Source organism: Pleuronectes platessa, chromosome 13, assembly GCF_947347685.1.
Source record: "Pleuronectes platessa chromosome 13, fPlePla1.1, whole genome shotgun sequence".
In the NCBI taxonomy this organism is placed as follows: Eukaryota; Metazoa; Chordata; class Actinopteri; order Pleuronectiformes; family Pleuronectidae; genus Pleuronectes; species Pleuronectes platessa.
Window position 1 is genome coordinate 12770338 of NC_070638.1, and position 7972 is coordinate 12778309.

A 7972-nucleotide genomic window follows, 5' to 3' on the forward strand; every position below is an offset into this window, starting at 1 on the left:
TCCTTGATATCGCACAAACGTTTCCTTGACTAGTTCGGCATTTTACTGCACTAATAAGACACAAACTTTCAAGTGACACTTTTTTCTGTCACTACTGTGACTAGTAGGCATTTTAGATGTCACTACTGTTACGTACAGTAGAACTAGTGGGACTAAAATACTCACAAGTTGAACTAGTGGAAGATAAAAAAATGCTCACTAGTCACACTAGTGACAAGTTTTTGACCTTACTAGTGTAACTGCTCAGGCAAAATGTGCTAACTAGTTGCAAAAAAGGCTAACTAGAATTCAAGAGTTTAAGATTCAAGTGGGGAGAAGTGTGTTTGAGGCTTCTTATTGGCTCTCCGTTTCAAAAACAAAAATGACAACCATTCCGGTCACATTTTGCAATGGCCCCTCCCACCCCATATACATGTGGCACACAAATTTTGACACTTTGGCCCTTACTAGTGTGACTAGTGACACTTGTTGAGCCTTAAGGCCAATGTATGCTTCTGCGTTTTGACGGACACGGACAGATAGGACCGCCCTCTCCAACGTGGAACGCCCTCTCCGTGCCTCTCCGAGGCTCCTCGGAGAGCTTTTCGTGCCGCGCTCATTTTTCTTAAGGCCTCAGTATGCTTCTCCGAGTCCGTTTCGGAATGACGGACGGACGGATCGGACGGACCCTTTTTGATTTATAGTCTACGAGCCTTTTTATTGTGAAAACAATTCACCGCCAGAACAGTAGATGGCGAAACGGAAGTCGAGCTTAGACAAGCCTACCTCATGAGGTATATAGAAGAAGTCCACGCTGGTTTATTTACGTCCTCCCGGCTCCTCAAACACAGTGAACGATGGTAACAGAAAAATGATGTTGATGACGCGACAGTTTTTGCTGAATAAAGTGACACCCAGCGGGTCAAAATGCTTTTGTTATCGTGTCTTAGCGCAGCGGTTCCCCGGTCTTGTTTCCAAACTGCGTTGCTAATTCAACAGCTGCAACAGCTTGAAGCTACACGGAGGCAGCTAGCTCCCCCCAGCTTCCACACACAGTCAGCACGGACACCCGATACTAGCTACTACCAAGTGTTTGCTTCTAACCTGACGGTGTTTGAGAAACAGTGTCATGAGCCGTGGGATTAAAGTCAGCGGGTTTTTGCGCTGTTCCCACCGCAGTTAGCATGGTGGCTAGCCCGCTAGCCCCGTTATCAAAGTTCGTTATAACCGTATGTGACCGTACACACATGCTGTAAGTGCTCTAACCAGCCACCGTCAGCCGGACACACTTGTCACAATAATCATAGAGTCGTAGTTGTGATTTTGGTTTATTGTGATGTAGGGAATGGAACAGGAAGTTTCCATTCCGAAATGCTGGCGTTAGCGGACCAATCACAGCCAAGTGCTATCCGTGGGCTGTGTGTCATTTCGACGTATAGTTAGAAAAATGAGCGCGGCACGAAAAGCTCTCCGAGGAGCCTCGGAGAGGCACGGAGAGGGCGTTCCACGTTGGAGAGGGCGGTCCTATCTGTCCGTGTCCGTCAAAACGCAGAAGCATACATTGGCCTTGAGGCCTTACCCTAACCCTGGTGAAGTCAAAAACAGCCCCTGTTTTAACTAGTTCTACAAGTGATGCCAAAAATTTCCACTAGTTAAATTAGTGACAAAATATGTCCTTACTAGTCAAACTTATGAATTGTGGACCTTTTGAGCCTCAATAGTTACTAGTAAGCATCATAGTGCTGTGATATCACAGATATCTAATGAATGCTCAAAGGGCTTTCCATATACAGTGGTATTGACATCAGCAAACTTTTTTTTTTAAACCACAAATGTGAACCACAATATGAGGTCTCAATAAACTATATGGCTCCATATGGCTGTTGAATCTCTCATATCAAGGAATGAATCACTTCAATGAACCATTGTGTTGATCAAGAAAGTCACACATTACAACTGAGGATGATGCAACTCCTGCTGCAATTAGCATTCATGAGGCCTTTTTGTTGTGTCTGATGTTCTGATTTGTATACTTCATATTATGGTTTTGCTCAAAACCACAAACATTCTTCTTGCACATTCTTGAGGACACAATATGTCTGCGGCAACACTCAACGATGCAGAAAGAATTTCTAGTTCTCAGACAAAACAGCATTTTATGTAGATCACGTGAGTGCGTCCATTAATCTTGATCAGACTTTTGGCACTCACAGTGTAGTGTCACTTCACACCCACACACATCCTGGTTAGAGACACAAGCAGGCATAAATTAATAAGAATAAAAGATATAGTTCTGAATGGACTGTATTTATAAAGCACTTTTCTGGTGTCATCAATAAACTCAAAGTGCTTTACAGTATAAGTTACATTCACCCATTCACACATAGATCAATATAAAAAGTGAAGCCATTTGCATGCCCTTATTTTATGCTATTTACACCAGAAGTGCTGCTTTATCAAAACTTATCTGCGTTCAAAGAGGGGGGTCTTTTTCCAGGAAGTTGTGAGTTGTATCTTTCTAGTTCATGGCATATAACCAAATTTAAAATTAGGAACAAGATGTCTATCCAGTAAAATGTATTGATAGGTACTGGATCAACTAAACATAACAAGTGTCTCCCTCTGACTTCATTAAATATCTTATTAGCGTATCTACATCTTTGTTTCACATTTATAATGGGCTTACGGTGGCCTCAAAAGTGTTTTGTGGACTCGAACACTTTCGCCCACCCCTCCGTCTGCATATAGTAGATAAAGATTGAATTTTCTTTTCGGGTGAACTATCCCTTTAACTCTCTTAACTGTGCAATATTTATTTTGTTTGTGCAATACAGTGGCTCCTGTGCAATACATTCACTGTACATATATAGGGCCCGAGCACTGACAGGCACTGGCAGACTTGAGGCCCTATTGAAATTGTAAGGATTATTATTATTCAGGCAAATTAATTTTCTTTTTGGGGGCTTTGACATGCTCAAATTCGTACCAAAATTTGCAGAAAGTTAGAAAGTGGATCAATTGTACGTATTCTGGAGGATTTTTCAAAGGGGGTCGTAAAATGGCTCAACGGTGCCCCCCGAGACCCCTGGAAAGTGTTCACATTGATTGATCTTGACCTCATTATAATCATACATCTTATAATAAATAACTTAAAAGAAAAAGAAAAGCAGTACAAAAAGCAGTAAAATTTTTTTTATAGAACTTGAATGAAGACAACATTAGTGTCGATCAATGTACAATTTGAGGTTGATCTGATGTAAGCCCTGGTACAAGTACCTCAAAGTAAAAATTTGAAATATGGCCAAAATCGCCACTAAATGCAAAATAGCATTCTTTCTGTTGCGCTTTTCAAATTGTAAATACAGACTTTTTTGTTTGTCTGGTCATGATACACATGTGTATCGATTTTTGTATCTGGTGTCTATTTCTGACTGTCCCCTTTGCTGCTGTAACAAGGCAGAGGGTGTCGCTCCTTGTACAGTTTGTTGAGCCCTATGAGGCAAATTGTGATTTGTGAATATGGACTATACAAATAAAAGAAAGTATTGATTTGATTCTGGGTCTCCATCAACTAAGATGCTAAATGGGAAAGACAGTTTAGAAAATTGATGGAATTATTACTCTGATTCATCACTCGCACGTATATACAACAAGAAACAGTACAAATTATTCTCAAAATGCTTATTTACAATTGGGACTCAGTAGTAGGAGATTTCTCTATGAACAAAACTCTCCACAGCTCACAAACCCCTATCGTGCACAACAGAACAGATCATTTATAAAGTGGATAGAAGTTTTATATAAAGAGTTAAAGCCTGAAAATAACTTTATTATCTGGATTTCCACTTGAGAAATTTGTAAAGTTAGAGTTTAAATGTGTTATATCATCTTAAATAAAACCTCTATTTAGTTCTCAAGAAAACAAATGAAGAGGACAACATGATCAGATTAACTCAACTTGGAGCTGCACTATCAGAAAATGTATGAATATCAGTCTGTTATCAAGATTTGTTATTTTTCCTTCTCTTCCTTCATAATTACTGGATGCAGCAGTTTTTCAGAAGCACATATTACGGCGATAAGACATCACAAACCAAAATCACACTGTGTCATATCAGATCATATCCTTTATTTAGAATAGAAAAAATCACAAGTGTATTTACATTCACATGTACTGTGGTATACAATACAATACAACTTTACAATAACGCCGTTCTCCAAAGTCTGTACAGGGTTAAAGTGACAAATGTTGAGTTTACAGTGTGGATCGATGAAGACGAGGTGGAAACTTTACAAACCTCTGACTGAAGGAACTATTCACCTGAGCCGGTGAAGATCAAAAACATGATGTAAAAGTTTTGAAAACATCTCATCTCTCATTTGATATTTGACACATTTTTATTAGATCACACACTGATAATAATTATTGTCCTGGCTGACAATGTGGCTGATGATACAAACAGATAGAAAAATAATCTCTGCCTGTCTGTTTCTCTGCAGCACTGCGTAAAGTAGCCAGGTGGATAGCATCATGCTGTGGCTGCTCACTTCCTTGCATCCACCGTGTCCTTCAACAAAAGGGAGAGCCTTGGTGCCCTCCTCCCTTTCTCTGCGACGAACTCCAGCTGGTTATAGTACGAGTCCATCACCTCCCTGGACGTGACCACCTCCAGGTCCTGCTGGATGAGCTGGAGGAGCTCACAGAGGCTCTCGAGAGACGGCCCGTCTCCATTTTGCAGCAGCCTCCTGATGCAGTAGTGCATTGCTTTCTCATCCAGAACCTTGGAGAGGAACAGCTCCCCAATAAACCGGATGGTATGTATGGAGCGACAGGAGGGTTTGGCGTTGTTCTTCTCGTCCCTCAGTCGATCAATAACCCTCACGTCCCTGACTGGCTCTAGGAAAGACCCCCCCTTCCGTGAAATGTCATCCCTGTCAAAGTTCTTCTTAAACTCTGCCTGGCAGTGCTTGACCAGCAGGGACCTGAAGGAGATGCTGGCCGACCAGTCGGACAAGGATTGGAATTCCACCTGAAGAGAAGAAAACCATAAGGAAATATTAACACAAATGCAACTCACATACTTAGGAAAACATTGTGATTATTTATGTGTAAAGAATCACTTTATACAGCAAACACAAATGCAGTCAACAGTGATCAGTGTGTGCTGATTTTTATCCTCAACTCTAAATTAACTTATTATTTGATTAACCAAAGTGACGATTCATTTTCATTCATTTAGTATTTCAGGTATTCCTCAATTAACTTGTTTATGATCATCACAAATCCTGATTTAAATTTTTCCTTTCTTACTATTTGAAAAAAAAGTACTTTTTGTATCGCTACACTTCTAATTCACGACATGGGTCAAAAATGACCTATTTTAATTTCCTATGTTATTTCATGCATGGCATGAGTGTTTCTTTGCTATATCTCTGAAATCAAATTATTTCTTCATTTAATATTCCAGATAATCATTAGTTATTTTGTTTTTGATTAACACAAATCATTATTTTCTTTTTTCCTTTCTTACCTTATGAACAAATGTAAATTATTATTAAGAGTTTCTTCACAATCCATTACTAGTGAGAAAGAATATTATGTCCTATACAAAATATATGTTTGTTCATAAAGTAATAAAGTAAAAAAAAAAGCTCAATATTTCTGGTAATCAAAAACAGGATATCTAATGAATAACTGGAATATTAAATGATATAATACATTTATCTCAAAGATATGACCCATGGTGTGCATTAAGGGGTTAGCATAGCTTGTTTATCAAAGTGTTAAATGAATGTTACAACCTGCAAAAAAAGATCAACTTCTCAACTAAGTAAGAAAAAAGGGTAAAAGTAGCTTCCAGTCATAGATGCATCACTTACTGTTGAGAGGCGCTGACACAGCTCCGCGAAGACTGCAGCAGAGTCTGGTTTCTTCACGGCCCTCTTGAAGACGAGCTCAACCGTTTCCTGCAGGCTCTCCTCACCGTCCATCTCCTCGTGACTGATGAACGCTTGAAAGTTGTCCGTGACACAGCTGACGGACTCCTCAGGCCGGACCTGCTCCTTCCTCACAGCTTCCTCCTCTGTCTTCTCGGTCCTCTGGATGGATGGAAAGCCAAAGGCGATGTTCACCTTCGGCTGATGCTCGTAGGAAGCAGCGTGGAGAAAGCCCACGGGCTTGGATGGAACGTGACGCCACTTCTCGCCCCTCCGATCAGGTGGGGTCCATGGCTTCTTGGAGGAGGCAGAAGCCTCCAAGGACACAACACGGGGCCTCCGGAACATCTTTCTCTTCTCTCCGTAAAAGAAACAAGTTCAGGTGAAAGACCAGAGTTCAAATAGATCTTAGTTGAATTCAAGTCAAATCCAAAGAACAGAGTTCAGGTGCAACCAGCCAAGTAGTCAGACGAGAACTGAGCGAAAAGTGAAAACTGGCGGTTTCTTAAGTAACGACAGACTTCAAAGGTACGGTCACTTGACCGTTGAGCTGTGGGGGGAGGGGGGGGGGGGGGTTGCTATGGGAACCTGCACTGAAATGCATCATATGAATTTATCCAAACAACCTATACAGATAGAAACACACATACACACACAAATATACACACATACATACAAACTCAAACACACTTGTATGAAACTATTCACCTTATGTCTTTTGACCCTGACCAGAGAAGATTAGTGCCGTCACAAGGACAACAAGACTATCTATTATAGTATATTATATTCTATTTGTATTTTTAAATTGTTTTTATATTTCATTGCATTAGTAGAAAGTATTACATGTTCACTTATTATTACTTTTCTGGTGTCTATTTCTGACTGTCCCCTTTGCTGCTGTAACAAGGCAGAGGGTGTCGCTCCTTGTACAGTTTGTTGAGCCCTATGAGGCAAATTGTGATTTCCGAATATGGACTATACAAATAAAAGAAAGTATTGATCATATCCTTTATTTAGAATAGAAAAAAGCACAAGTGTATTTACATTCACATCTACTGTGGTATACAATACAATACAACTTTACAATAACGCCGTTCTCCAAAGTCTGTACAGGGTTAAAGTGACAAATGTTGAGTTTACAGTGTGGATCGATGAAGACGAGGTGGAAACTTTACAAACCTCTGATTGAAGGAACTATTCACCTGAGCCGGTGAGGATCAAAAACATGATGTAAAAGTTTTTAAAATATCTCATCTCTCATTTGATATTTGACACATTCTCATAAGATCAGACACTGATAATTATTAATAAAATCTGGACAGTGGTTTTTCTTCAGTACTTTTCAGTTTCCCAATAAAACCCCTTTAAAAGGTCTTTCTGCTGGAATAAAAAAAAAACAAATGAAATGTCTTTGTGTGATGTTTTACTTTCACATGAACTCATTTATTTCCTTAATAAAGACCTGTCTCATCAGGAGCCCCCCTTCCCCCTCCTCTTCTCCACAACAGCTCTAATCTAAAGTGCAACGTGCTTCTGAGCGACTGTCCCTCTGTGGTGGTGTCATCATAGCACCATGGTGGGCATGTGGTGCACCAGGGGCATCTGGTGCTGGTGGACCATGGCCGTCATCTGTGGGGGAGGAGGGGACACACGCTCTCCTGCGAGTATACGCGCTCTGGCACACGGGGCACTTGTAGGGCCGCTCGCCGGTGTGCAGCCGGACGTGGTTGCGCAGCGTGGACGACTGGTTTCTTCTGGTTTTTACACTGTATAAAATCGTTTTTATCCCATTCATATTTTTCTACATTTATTTCTTTACACTTAAATATTATTATCCTTAGACTTAAGTCAGTCACAAGTGTAAGGACAAGTGTCCTTACACTTGCATGTTACTTATTCTTACTTACTGATGACTATTGTGGACTCTTTCTGTTGTAATATTGCAAATTTCCCCATCGTGGGACTAATAAAGGATTATTTTATCTTATCATATCTTACCACAGCCTTTTGCAGAACAGTGACCCCTGGTGGCTGGTTCTCTGAAGGGCACCGTTAG